At 38.9% G+C, this 15,420-nt stretch overlaps 1 long non-coding RNA gene across 2 annotated transcripts in view; it reads right to left on the bottom strand.

The window, feature by feature from the left end:
- Window positions 1–15,420, bottom strand: part of LOC109551223 (uncharacterized) — an 87,926-nt gene that overhangs the window by 51,095 nt on the left and 21,411 nt on the right. Inside the window, exon 3 of one of the 2 annotated variants that reach the window (XR_002177964.3) lies at window positions 1,918–2,652. The exons of the other annotated variant lie outside the window; for it this stretch is intronic. This is a non-coding gene — a long non-coding RNA (uncharacterized lncRNA). Of the gene's footprint in view, window positions 1–1,917; window positions 2,653–15,420 lie in introns of those variants that run through there. 2 annotated transcript variants of the gene reach the window in all.

Here is a 15,420-nt window from a genome sequence, read left to right as displayed (position 1 = left end):
TTGGCACCTATGAATATTCACGAGGGACAAGGTATCCTAGTGGTGAAAAGCACAAGCTCTGGAATCTGATAAGCTGGGTTTGAGTCCTGGGTCCACTGCTCACTAGTTATGAGACTTGTGCAAGTTACTTAAACTGTCATTGGTTAAAAGGGAACAATAATAGCCTCTACTGAGCGTAACACAGTGCCTGGCACAATAGCAAGTGCTTGGTAAATCTTATTAGCAAAAATAATACTAATAAACAGCAGCAGCAGAAAAACATTACACCTACAAGATTTTGCACTAAGTTCTGAGGATACAACAATGTGTAAGATACATGTTCCATCCTTCCCAGGCTGATTAGAGAGGAAAGGATACATATACACATATGTTTATTTAGACACATATAGTAAGTTGAGATTCACAGCTATGAGTGGGTGAAGGGAAGTTTTGTTGAGGAAGAAAGACAGGAGCTTTGCCTTGGAGGAAGGGCAGGATCCAGATATGCTGACTACAAGACTGGGCACATTCTCAGGGCTGTCACAGTTGCATAATTGCCTCTTCTTGTCAATCTCCTTGAGCATCTCAGGTACCTCAAAGGCTAAGAATTCATGGGGCAGGGAGGTAGGGGGACTTAAAAGGTCTTTGGCTGTTTTTGTTTTTTTTTAAACTGAATATTTTCAGTTTGGTCATTTGAAAACAAAGATTTGTTGCTAGTTTAAAAAATACTTATTTTCCTTAAGTAAAGGAAATATTTTGTAGAATGAAGAATGGAAATAATCCTCTCCCACAACAAAATAAAATATTATTTATGCTTTTTTTGGTAGTAAAAATATTATACTTGCCTACCTTTCTTTGGAGGTAACATAAACAGATATGATACTTGGCCCTGAGATACAATAAAAACTCTGGACTATCCAAGTTTATATACAGTTTAATAAATAATGCTTAAGGAAAAGTGTGTGGCCCAATTTAGTCCAGGGGAAATATGATAGTGACTTTGATGAGAGTGACGGCAACGAAAAGGGGGGAGAAGTGTATAGATTCAAGATCTTTATAGACAGCCTATTTCAGGCATGACATATTGTAAGGAGAACAAGCTAGTAAGTAATATTTTCCAAAAGACTGTTCTCTGGAGACAATAAAGGTATTTGGTGCTCTATTATAACCAGAAACTTTATTAAAAGATAGTTAAAAAAAAAAATCCCAAACACTGACATGCTACTTGTAGAACTACTAGAATGTCTGCCTTGGAACCGTACTCATTCATTTATTCTTTTATTCCTTAAAAAAATTAATTTATTATGTTTTCTTCTATGTGCCATGCAGTATGTGTTAGGTACCACATATATGGTTGTGAATAAAACAGATATGTTTCCTTCTCTCATGGAGCTGGAAGAAGACAGACAATAAAATATCACTGTATAATTATACATTCATCCTTTTACTCCAAGAACTAATTCTTTAGCACATATTACGTGTTGGGGAATATTTTGGGTTCTGGAGATAATAATGAGCAAAAATAGACTGGTTCCTGCCTTCATGGAGCCTACATTCTGAGGGGAGGGGCAACTTAAAGAGTTACACTAAAGATGGTAAAGTTTTAACTATGTAAGAGCTATGAAGGGATATAGAATAAGGGAAATTTGACCTCACAAGGAGGAAGTGAAGAATGGATGGAAGGACTTCCCTGGTGGCACAGTGGATAGGAATCCACCTGCCAATGCAGGGAACGTGGGTTCGATCCCTGGTCCGGGAAGATCCCACATGCTGCAGAGCAACTAAGCCCATGAGCCACAACTACTGAGCCTGCGCTCTAGAGCCCGTGAGCCACAACTACTAAGCCCGTGCTCTGCAACAAGAGAAGCCCACGCACCTAGAGTCCGTGCACCACAACAAGAGAAGCCACCGCAAGGAGAAGCCCACGCACCGCAACGAAGAGTAACCCCCACTTGCCACCACTAGAGAAAGCCTGTGCGCAGCAATGAAGACCCAATGCAGTGAAAAATAAATAAAATTAAACCTTTAAAAAAAAAAAAAGGATGGAGAACTGAAGGGTGAGGAAGAGTTAGCTGGCAAAAGGAGGGAGGGCAGAGCATTCCAGAAAGAGGGAAAGGCATGTTGCTGAGGCTGTGGTATGTCATAGAGGCTGAAAGATGGTAAGTTTGGCTAGAAGAGGAAGATTAACCCATGAAGGAGACAGAGAGGGGGCAGCTGGAGGTGAAGGAGCAAACCCATAGAAGCCACGGGAAGACTGTTTCAAAAAGGAAGTCACAGAGTCAAATGCTGCTGGGAGGTTAAGTAACACGAGAACTGAAAGTGTCCCCTGGATTTCACAACATGCAGGTCATTGGTGAGCCCAGTGGAATGATGGGCCAGAAGCCAGAATGGAATGGTTTGAGAATGAGTCAAAGGTGAGGAAACATAGGGAACAAGGTTATAGTTTAGGAATCACATTTGGTCACATGTAATGGAACCTGATGACAGTAGCTTAACTAAATAGAGTTATTTTTCTCACATAACAAAAATGACAAAGGGTGACATTCAGGCTGGTGCAGTGCTCCATGATGTCATCAATATCCTAGAACCCTTCTTTCTGCTCTGTCATCCTCAATATGGGCTTTTTTTTTTTCCATTGTGAATACAAGATGGCTGCTCACTCTCAAGCCAGTGCTACAGACAGAAGGAAGAAAGAAACATCAAAGGGAAAGGTTTGGTGTCTATACCAGGAAAGCAAGCATTTTCTATAAATCCTCAGCTGACTTCAGCTTACATGTTATATGTCAGAATTGTGTCATGTGGCCACTCCTAGCTGCAAGGGAGGCTAGGAAATGTAACTCTTTAGCTTGACCCATTGCTGCTCTAAAAGAATCAGCTTCTGTGGAAGAATGGGAGATGGATATTGAGAAGGCAACCACTGCAGCTACATAGCACGTACAAATCACACGTTCATAAAGTGTGTCCATAAAGGGAAGGAGATAATAAGATGATAGTTGGAGAGGGATGTGGGATTGAGTGACTTTTTTTAAAAAATGGGAATGACTGGAATGTATTTAAAACTTGATGAGAAGGGTCTAATTGAGAGTTTAAATATACGTGAACAAAAAAACTATAATTGACAGTGTAATGTTCCTTAAAAAGAAGGAGGGAATGGAATCTAAATGAGAAGAGGGATTTACATTAAAGAGCAATAAAGATAGACTCTCTGTTGTAATGACAGGAAGGAGGAAAGTAGGCCTATATATTTTATATTAAGAAATGGGGCTTCTATTTCCTCTATAATGTAGGAGGTGAGGTTCGCTATCGCCAACGAGAAAATAGAAGAGAATGATCAGGGTTTTGAGAAGTTTGAGATGTTAAAGTTTGAAATACCTGTTTTAGAGCAAAACTGACTCAAGTATAAAGGGCACAAAGAAACTGCTATTAGGGAATGTTGTTCTCATGTGCCTTTCCTGAGAAATAGGTTAGAGAATGAGCTTCAGACAATCAGAATGAATAGAAAGACATCAACAAAAGGCCTGGTGTTGAGTATTAAATATACAATGACTTATAGAACTACCTACACCCATGCCCATGCTTAGCTGAATATCCTCCCATCCTCGTGATTAACATAAACATCATTTATTCAACAAATATTTAGTGAATATCCTCTACATGCTAGATAACTATGCATGTCATGTAGCATGCTAGGAGGAGTTGGGGTGGGTGAGAAATAGAGCCAAGGAGAGGGCAGCAGTGGGAAAGTAATTGTTAGAAATGGTGAATGTTCTCTTTTTTTAAAAAAAAATTTTTTAACATCTTTATTGGAGTATAATTGCTTTATATATAATTGCTTTATATATAATTGCTTTATATATAATTGCTTTATATATAATTGTTAGTTTCTGCTTTATAACAAAGTGAATCAGCTATACATATACATATACCTCCATATCTCCTCCCTCTTGTGTCTCTCTCCCATCCTCCCTATCCCACCCCTCTAGGTGGTCACAAAGCACCAAGCTGATCTCCCTGTGCTACGTGGCTGCTTCCCACTAGCTATCTATTTTACATTTGGTAGTGTATACATGTCCATGCCACTCTCTTACTTCGTCCCAGCTTACCCTTCCCCCTCCCCGTGTCCTCAAGTTCATTCTCTACGTCTGCATCTTTATTCCTGTCTTGCCCCTAGGTTCTTCAGAACCATTTTTTTTTTTTTAGATTCCGTGTATATGTGTTAGCATACGGTATTTGTTTTTCTCTTTCTGACTTACTTCTCTCTGTATGACAGACTCTAGGTCCATCCACCTCAATACAAATAACTCAGTTTCGTTTCTTTGTATGGCTGAGCAACATTCCATTGTATATATGTGGATGCTCTCTTAACTGCGGAGATGCATAGAAGTCTTAACACTCAGGCCTAGGACGAGTGGCTAAACTCCACCCAGGCCATGGCATGCAAGGGGTGGTCTGATATGAGGGATAAGAAAGGGGTGGTGGCATCTGACTTTGGAAGCTCCAGGCAATTGTCATGGTGCCAGGGGCAGACCTAGAGTCAGATCAATTGGAAATAAGGGCACCTGGAAGAGAGGTCCAGCTGTGAAGCTAGTGGGTGCAAAGTTAGAGGGTGGAATAGGTTTCAAAGTTAGAGGGTGGAATAGGTGCAAAGTTAGAGGGTGGAATAGGTTTCAGCCTGTTTCCTTCTTGGCTGATTTCTCAAAATGCCAGCCTCAGGAGGCTGCAGGAACTTTAATGTTAGATTCCCCCAAAGTAAAGGAGCCTGAAAGACTGATGCAAGAAAATTTCATCTGAATAATGCTGTCCATGTCAAGAGCTAGGCTACCCTGCGTACGTATCTATCTTAGAATGCCTACTGCAGTAGGATATTACCTATTTCTGCATTCTACTTACCACTATGGATATTTCTATATTCTACTTATCACTATGGAGAGAATATATCATACTCAATGGGGCAGACAGTAATAATAACCACCGTTTATTGCACATACTGTCAATACATGTCAGACACTGTTCTAGATACATAATGGGCTGTATTTCATTTTATCCTTGCAACAACCCTCTCAGTTAGCTATTACTGTTCCCATTTACAGAAGACGAAGCTGAGCCTGGTCCAATGAGTTTAAATTATTTTGCCCAAGATCACACGACTATAAATGGCCAAGCCAGGATTCTAGCCCATGTGTGACTCCAAACCTACCATTATGTCACGCTGTTCTAGTATGGTGTTGAACCCTTAATGAATGTCACTTAAATGACGATTGAATTGGGCTGCTTCCTTAGTAAGCAAAACTGGGATCACAGCCCATTTCTCAGGATCTGTTGCTAAAAATCACAAGACCATACTGCCCTCTATCAGCTTCAGTGACATCGGCTACTGGTAATTTTCAGAATGAATAAGAATATCTGACATTTATATTGTGATATATACTTACAAAAACATTTTACTCAACCTTACCACGTATATTATGAGCACTGAAACCAACACGCTTATACACACAAAAATGAATGAAAAATTTTTAATGACTATGAATTCAATTTGTGGTAAAGTCTAGTTATACTCATTGTAGCATTCACTCTTCCATAACCTGCCACTTAAAGCTTTATTTTTACTTCTAGAGAAGTAAAAAAAAAGTGATTTAGGTTTTTCTAACTTTTGTCTGTTTCCTTTTCACTTATTTAATGGAAAATTTCAAAGATATACAAAAGTAGAGAAAACAGAACCTCCAAGTATAACTCAGCTTCAACAATGATTATTTTTCCAGCAAGTATGATGACATGATTTCTGACAGAGTTATCTTTTAAATCCTTTCTGATTTAATTACTACTTCATTCAGATAATATCTTGGTCTTTCCATATTAATGGTATAATTGCTACCTTATACTAATTAATCATGGCTGATATAAGGGACTTTTGATATATTGTTAAATGTTATTGTTGGAGTTAGCTCACTATAGCCCACAAAGTATTTCTGTCTTAACCTGAGAATATGATTGTTTTGTGTTTTAAGTTTTGGCTTAGCTTGGCTATGAAAATGAATTTGTTTGGTAACTGTTGGGCACTGTTGTGTTGGTCCATGTTTACCACACTGACCATCCAATCTTAACCCTCTTTCTGTTAACACAGAAACTGAGAAAAAAACTTATTCTATGCAAAGATAATCAGAACAGAAAATGCAGCTGCCTGAATAATGTCAGCGTGCATAATGTATTTCACAGCTATTTGTAGTAGGTCCACTCAGAGAGTTATCTGATGCTCATAATCCCCAAAGTTTGATGCCAGTGTGGGCAGGCTGACTTTCCTGGTTCTGATCCTTAGCCAGCCTTCCTCACAATATGACAAAGTGGATCAGGTAAGAGAGCATGAATATTTCAACGAAAACCTATCTTCCTACTGGAAAAAACAAATGAAAACAATAACAACAATAAAACTATACTCAACTCCTGGAATTCTTGAGAGTGGAGCCTTTATACTGTATTTTTATATAAATATGATAAACATATTTCAAGTTTTTTTCCCAGGAATTTTAAGATTGATGTATTTTTTACTCTTTTAGCTAAAAGACAAATACTTCATTAAGATGTAGATTTATTAGAGAATTTTTCTTATATAAAAATTTCAAGTTAAATTCTGACCCTTTTCCAAGGCCTCAAATGATTTTTAAAATAGATTGACCACATATCTTTTTTTTTTTCTGTCATTTTTTCTTTCAGCAATAGCGGGATGTCAAATCCCTAATAATCTGAAATTGGTTCAGTGTGATCTAATAGTACTATTTGCTTCCACACCTCTTTTTCTTCTGGTCACTTACTCTAACGTAATTACAATTTTATAGATTCAGATTTAATGAATTGTATTTCAAGCTACCTGGTGAACTATTTGTTTTAACCCATCCAGTTATATAGTTAATAATTTTTAGTATTTTCTTATAATTGCTTCTTTAAGGTAAGAATCTTGACAGTTATTCACCTTCCTAATCAAAACACTGTTTTACATTTTGATATATTCTTAATTAAATGAAAATATTTTCTATTTACAAGAGACACACAAAACAATATGTCAAAGTTAAAAATAAAGGAATGGGGGTGCTTCCCTGGTGGCGCAGTGGTTGAGAGTCCGCCTGCCGATGCTGCCGAGGGGACGCGGGTTCGTGCCCCGGTCCAGGAGGCTCCCACATGCCGCGGAGCGGCTGGGCCCGTGAGCCATGGCCCCTGAGCCTGCGCGTCCGGAGCCTGTGCTCCGCAACGGGAGAGGCCACAACAGTGAAAGGCCCGTGTAACGCAAAAGAATAATAATAAATAAATAAATAAATAAAGGAATGGAAAAAGATTCACTAGGAAAATGCTAACAAAAGGTGGATATAACACTTTCATACTCATTATTCTACTCGAATATTATTTGGTATAGCACTGCAGTATTGTAAATATATAACTTTTATGTACTAAGCAGTCTGAAACAAACAGGTAATAGCGATGACTTCTTAATCCCAATGTATCGTTCTTGCCTACCCCACCCCATTGCCTGCAGGGTCCCCCACAATTCAGTAGGTGCCCAGTGCCAGTTTCTCCAGTGTTTTTATACTCACTCCCAATGAACTCTAGTTACATCCTTTCATGCCACTCTTGCAAAATCTAGCACTGAATAAACCAACTACACTTGCAACTGGAGCTCAACCAACTTCATAGTCAACAACCTTGATCTTCCCCCATGCCCAGTGATATCTCCACTTCAACTTAGCCTCTTGCAAACCTGTCCATATCAAATTCTATCACAGGCCCAGCTCAGGCTGAATCTCCATCCAATGAGAAGCTTCCCATGGCCCTGGAGGTCTACCCATTCCGTAAAAACCTCCAGGCCTCGACCTCTGGCCTTACAACACAGGCTCTGAGCTTTCCGTCCTCTGTGCATCATTTAAGGGCTGGCCCAAATGTGGTAGTCCTCCTCCTTCCTTTTCTCATCAGCCCAAAACAATTACATTTCCGCCCCTGGGTTTATTCCTTCTAAATACATACTATGCTGAATGTTATACTCTTATTCTGTTCTAGGCACTTGGTCACCAACACTAGTTTAAAAAAAAAAATTCTGTGGGGAGGGACAATATAGGGGTAGGGGATGAAGAGGTATAAACTATTGGTATAAAATAAGCAACAAGGATATATTGTACAATACAGGGAATATAGCCAATGTTTTATAATAACTACAAATGGAGTATAACTTTTAAAAATTGTGAATCACTATATTGTACACCTGTAACTTACATAATATTGTACATCAACTATACTTCAATTAAAAAATAAAATTAATTAATTAAAAAAATTCTGACCATGATCCACAGTAAAAAATATATTTTAGGGATTTCCCTGGTGGCGCAGTGGTTGAGAACCGCCTGCCAATGCAGGGAACACGGGTTTGAGCCCTGGTCTGGGAAGATCCCACATGCCGCAGAGCAACTAAGCTCGTGTGCCACAACTACTGAGCCTGTGAGCCTAGAGCCCACACTCTGCAGCAAGAGAAGCCACCGCAATGAGAAGCTAGTGCACCGCAATGAAGAACAGCCCCCGACTCACCATGACTAGAGAAAGCCTGCACATAGCAACGAAGACCCAACACAGCCAAAAATAAAAAAATTAATGAATTTAAAAATATATATATTTATATTTTATATTGTGACAAGGTGCATCAAAGTTTTCCCTAAGCAATACTTAGTTCCTTTACCATGTGGCAATGAAATCTGATATTTTCTTTTTATTCTATTAAAAAAATTCAGCCACTAAATTGATTTCACTAACCACTAATGGGTCAAAACTCTGAGTTTGAAAACCCTTGATCTAAAGAGTCTCCCCACCGCCCCCCACTCCTAACCCCACCCCACCAGCTGCCACAAGACTCTTTTGGCATCTTTTTTATCAGAACCAGGTCAGGTAACATGAAGGCATATTTAAAACAATCACTGCCTAATTTCCTAGATATTCTAAAGAGGAATTCTTTTCCACTGAAGGACAGCAGTTTCTAGGCTATAAAAGAGGTACTTTTAGTGCTTGGAAATGGTGGAGATTTATTTAAAGCCTTCTAGAAAATATCCATGATCTGAAATCTTATTAAAGAATGCATGATTGAAAGTCAGGCAAACTGGTCCTTGTTTCACTCTGCCATCGAGTGTTAGGAGGTAAATCACTCAGCCTCTCGGAACCAAGGGGTCTCAATCTAGAGAATGATATGTAAATCTGATGACATATAAACACTATAAATCTAATGATTCATTCACTCATTCATTTGCTCATTCACTTCACAAATGCTTCATTAAGTATGTGCCAGGTAGGCCTCTCACTGCTCATCTGACAATTCAGACTGGGAAGGCCAATGTTATAAGTTTATCACACATCACATGTGATCATATGCCAGGGCTCCTTCACATCAAATATATGCTTCATCAGGCACCACAGGGGAATAAGCTGCTTCATACAAGCATATTACCCAAAAAAATGATGATCATTTATATAAAACACTTAATAAAGTCTCTCTAAAATGTCTTAGAGATTATACTGTACCTAATTTCATTAATGGTTTAAAATAGTTAATTCTAATAGTAAGGAGCTTAATTTTAAGACTTATGAATTCTTACACAAGTTTAATTTAAAATGTCAAAAATGTAATATTTGCTCTAATTCCCGCTCTTTTCTTTTTTCTTCCCACCACATTTTTACTCTTTTAGTTTAACTGTCACAACACCAGGTGAGTTGGCACAATCAGTGGTTAAGAGAATTACTGAAAGCCATTCCTACACCAACATAGATAGCAATTGCTTAACTGTACACAAACATGATTATGAACTACATAAAATATCACATAAAACTCAGATTAAATATATCCTCCAACCCCCAATTCAGCATGATCCCAAAAATGTCCATAGCCACTCCAGTGCCCCATGATGTGAGGGTAAGTGTGATGGAGGAGGAGTTGGAGTGAAGAGATAGCAGTCTTAACTGATTGTTAATTGTACAAAGATTTACGGTCATGTGAACACATCATCATGGACCCCCACTCCCAAGGCTTTGGAAGGGGCTTGTACAAATGAAAGGGCCTGAAATTTAAGCTTCACTAGGTCATGGTAAACCTGCTTCCACAAGTATCAATCACTGAGTGAAAGTGTGAATATGGTGAGCCAGTTATGAGCCTGACTCTGGGGTTAAATGGGTTGGCGTTTGATTTTTAACTTCACTTTAACTAGTATGTGACTGTGAGTAAGTTAATTTCTCCGTGCCTCTGTTTTTCAATCTGTGAAAAGGGGATAATATCTTAACACATAGGGCTGTACTGAGATATTGAAAGATATTGACACAATGTGTAAAGCATGTGGTTTGGTGCCTGGCAGATGGATAACACTAATAATACTTCCCTGGCAGTCTAGGGGTTAAGACTTCGCTGTCCAATACAAGGGGTGAGGGTTCGATCCCTGGTTGGGGAGCTAATATCCCACATGCCTCGCGGACAAAAAACCAAAACATAAAACAGAAGCAATATTGTAATTTAATAAAGACTTTTAAAAAATGGTCCTCATCAAAAAAAATCTTTAAAAAATCTTTTAAAAAAAAGACAATAGTTATACGATGATGATGACTACATTGACTATGATAATGTGGTCAAAGGATGTTGAAGAGTATAATGCTTTTTGATTCTATAATAACTGTTTCCCAAACAACTGTGATTTTTTAATTCCTTTGGTTGACTTGGTTTTAGTTTCCAAAGTTTTGCAAGATTCTGCAATAAAAGCTGATGAAAAATGACTTAAGTAATTTTCTCATTTAAACTAAGAAGCAGCATAAACAAAAAGGGCATTAAGGCAGAAAAAAATGGCAAAACTTCGGGAAATATTTTCATATTCCTGGGATCCAGAGATACGACTAATTTTCATACTACTGTCAAGTTATTCCAAGACCCCTGACTTCCTTCAGCTCCCTCTCTGCTCTGTGGCCTCTTATCAGTCTTAGATCAGCTACAGCTGTTCTTTGCACAATTTTAGCTCTAATTTCCATGAGTTTTCCTATTCCATGCCCCTCTGTAAAATCTTTGTTTGTTTTTGTATAACTAAAGGTTATAGCAGCAGGGAAAAGTTTAGGATGGAAAAAAAATTCTGCCATCCACTTCTTGGCTCCATTTAGGGTCACTCTCTCACTCTTCTGTCAGTTTTACCGGTGTTTGGAAATGTGCTTGTTCATTGATCCAGAGACTCCTCATCCCCCCTCAATCAAAGTTCTAAAAAAAAAAAAAGTTCTATAGAAGGGAGAGTTGCAGCTATATATACACATAACTATATGGAACATCTGCAACAGTCATATATATGTATGTTTGTATATATATATATTTTTTTTTCAATGTCCAGTGGACAAGCAAGTTTAGTGTTTTGAGAAGCTGAAGAAATGATATTATAGATGTTCTGTCTCTAGAAGCAAAGATGAAAATCTTTGCTTTGGGGAAGAGTTGCCAAAATGGAACCTGCAAAATGCAAATGACAAGCAGGAATCCATCAATTGCTCTTGGAGACACTGTGAAGATAAACTGCAGGCAATTGTAAAGCATCTGAAAGCTTAAAATGTTAAGCCTTTTATTCAGGGAAACAAATGTTAGCAAGACTATATGCTTTCCAGTAAGAGAGCTGGTTTTGTTTTTTGTTTTTCTAATTGCAACTGTAGACTGGTGTGTCCCTGAAAGTGATGCTTCTTGGAAGATGTGTGCGTGTTTTTGTTAAAGCATTTGCTCATGGGAGATTGTAATGTTAGACCGCAGGCAGGTTACTGTGCAGGTCTGAACTTGTCTTCTCCCCATGCTAGAAAAAAAGCCATGAAAAGGACTTAGAGTGTGTGAAATAATTAGAAAATGTATGTATTGGTCTCTGCCCCTGGTTCCTGGCACAAAGTTCCTAAAACTTGTAATTTTCTAACTGATAGGAGTGTCTTTTGTTCTAATGAGGCAGTGGTTGGTGGGCTCCTGGATGGGAGCTGGTCACCAGCAAGACCAAGCTGTGATTAGAAGCTTGGAACTTTCAGCTCCACCCCCTATCCTCCAGGAAGGGGAGAGAGGCTGGAGACTGAATTAATAATCTGTCTTGCCTATGTGATGAAGCCACCATAGAAATCCCAAAAGTACAGGGAACTTCCAGGTGGCTGGACACATGGAGGATGGAGGTACCAGGAGGGTGGCATGCCTGGCAAGGACATGGAAGCTCTGTGTCCCTTCCCCCATACCTTGCCTTATGCATCTCTTCCATCTGGATATTCATCTGTATCCTTTGTCATATCCTTTTAAAATAAACTGGCAAACATGAGTTAAATATTTCCTTGAGTTCTGTGAGCCACTGTAGCAAATTATCAAACCCAAGGAGTAGGTTGTGAGATGTATAGCTGATCAGTCAGAAACACAGGTGACAACCTGGGACTTGCAATTGGCATCTGAAGCGGCGGGGGGGGGGGGTGTCTTGTGGGACTGAGACGTTAAACTATGTGATCTGATACTACCTCCAATAGTGTCAGAATTGAGTTAAATTATGGGACACCCAGATGGTGTGACAGAATTTCTAGATGTGTGGAAAACTAGCACATCTGGTGGCAGAAGTGATGTGAAGTGTGGTAGTAGTGTGAGAGTACGGGAGACACAGGAGGTATTTTTCCCTTACAGAGTGGTTTGGCCCAGTGTATAGACTACATTGCAGGGTAGGGTAGAAGATGTCCTACACGTGACATTATTCAAGACTCAGTAATCAGCTTTGGAAATATTCTGTCATCCATGGTGATTGGTTTATCCTGGCCATATGGAGCCAGACCACATCTGAGAATATCTAGAATCTATAAAGAACTCTCAAAACTCAATAATAAGAAAACAAACAACACAAACATTTTAAAAATGGGCAAAAGATTTGAAAAGATACTTCATAGAGAAGCTATAAAGATGGCAAATAAGCACATGAAAAGATATGCTACATCATTAGCCATTAGGGAAATATAAATTAAAATCATAGTGAGATTCCACTACCTTTATTAGAATGGCTAAAATAAAAGGCTGACCATACTAAGTACTAGCAAGGATATGGATCAACTAGAACTTTCATACATTGCTAGTGGGAATGTAAAATGATACAACCACTTTGGAAGACCTGGCAATTTCTTAAAAATTAAATATATACCTACCATCTGACACAGTCATTCTACTTCCAAGTATTCAGCCAAGAGAAATGAAAGCATATGTTCATGCAAAGACTTATATGCAAATGTTCAATGCAGCTTTGTAATAGTTCCAAACTGGAAACAATCCAAATGTCTCTCAACAGCAGAATGGATAAGGAAATTGTAACATATCCATAAAATGGAATACTATTTAGCAAAGAAAAGAAAAAACTACTGATACACACAACATGGATGAATCCCAAAATAACTATGTTGAATGAAAAAAGCCAGACAAAAAGGAGTACATACTGTATGATTCCATTTATAGAAAAATTATAGAAAATGCAAACTAATCTATACTGACAGAAAGCAGACCAGTGGTTTCCTGGGGATGGGAGTGAAGGCAGGAACAAGGAATTACAAAGAGGCAAGAGGAAATCTTTGAGTGTGATGGGTCTGTTCATTATCTTGATTTGGTGATGGTTTCTCCTGCTATACATAAGTCAAAACTTACCAAATTGTACACTTTAAAAATGTGCCTTTATTGTATGTCAATAACATCTGGCATTAAACCTGCTAAAAATAGCATATTTCCAACTTAACTTTCTTTTTAAAAAATATTTTTGAGGAACATATACATATAGTATAGTATTTACCTTCCTCCTAGCCAGATCCTACAAAAAGCTGTTCCAGTACCACACTACACAGGAGAGTGCAAAGGAGCAGAAGTGGTAGAAAGAGACAGAAGTCAACTGATTGCTATTAAAATATTTACAAATTTTATAAAATCATACACCCATTTGAATACACTGCCAGGGCTTCTTCCAGGGCCTTGGAGGAGGCCCACGCAAGTGACGGACTGATGGAGATGAAAAGTAACTCCTAAACACTCCTTGGATTTGTGGGAGGTGGGGAGGAAAGTGTGGATCCAGCAGAGGAACAGACTTCCCAACTCCAGAGGCTCAGAGCTGCAGTTTGGATACTAAGCTGCGTGGCCTTGTTCTGAGGTCACAAGCTAGTAAGGCCTGAGGACGTATCAATTACTCAAGGAATGAGGCAAGTTTTGAAAGGTCAGTGGCACCATCCTCTGGAGTTTATGCATGATCACCCAGCACAGACCTGCATAATTGCCCAGGAGATATACCAGTGTGCTTAGACACAGGAGTGTAAGACAAGACTTGCGGATTCTATTACTATGCTGCTTCGGCTACTATTTGCTGATTTGTGACTTGTGGCAGTGATATAATCTCTGGGTGTCTATTTCAACACTAGTAAAACAGAATAACAAGAATTACCTATTTGTGGAGTATACTGAGGTCTTCCCATGGAAATAATTTTTATCCTTGTTCTGAAATCTGGCTGATCTCTTCTAATATCTAAAATTGCTTTTGCAATTGGAAGAAAGAGAAATAGTGAAGCGAAAGAGAATTAGATAGCCTAGGCAGATGACCCTAGGTGAGGCAGCACTCCCGCACTGGGCTGGGGCTGCTAACATCTTCCCCTCACTCTAAGGAGCCACACTGAGCCTTAGAAGGAGACTGTGCCGGTGAAGGGTCCGAAAACTTAAGCCTTACTTGCTTAAATCCACCTCTACCTAGAAGCTTTCTGTTACATTTTCCCCCCAATTTTTTGAAGTTACCATTTATTGGGCACTTAACTTTGTGCCAGCCATATATATGCTTGTCAAATTTTCTCAACCTTGTCGATATATTGGGTTGGCTAAAAAGTTTGTTCGGGTTTTTCTGTAAGATGTTATGGAAAAATCCTAACAAACTTTTTGGCCAACCCACTATTTGAATCACCTGGGAAGCCTGTATTTTATTTTTTTTTAATTTATTTTTAAAAATTGGGGTATGGTTACTCTACAATGTTGTGTTAGTTTCTGCTGTACAACGAAGTGAATCAGGTGTATGTATACATATAACCCCTCTCTCTTGGACCTCCCTCCCCCCACTCCAATCCCACCCATCTAGGTCACCACAGAGCACTGAGCTGAGCTCCCTGTGCTATACAGCAGGTTCCCACTATCTATTTTACACATGGTAATGAATATATCTCAATCCCAATCTCCCAGTTCATCCTACTCCCCTTCCCCTCCCCACCATGTCCACACATCTGTTCTCTATGTCTGCATCTCTATTCCTGCCCTGAAAATAGGTTCATCTGTACCATTTTTCTAGATTCTACATATATACATTAAAATATGATATTTGTTTTTCTCTTTCTGACTTACTTCACTCTGTATGACAGACTCTAGGTCCACCCACGTCTCTACAAATGACCCAA

The sequence above is a fragment of the Tursiops truncatus genome, chromosome 14, assembly GCF_011762595.2.
Source record: "Tursiops truncatus isolate mTurTru1 chromosome 14, mTurTru1.mat.Y, whole genome shotgun sequence".
In the NCBI taxonomy this organism is placed as follows: domain Eukaryota; kingdom Metazoa; phylum Chordata; class Mammalia; order Artiodactyla; family Delphinidae; genus Tursiops; species Tursiops truncatus.
This window is presented reverse-complemented; position numbering and strand designations above follow the sequence as displayed.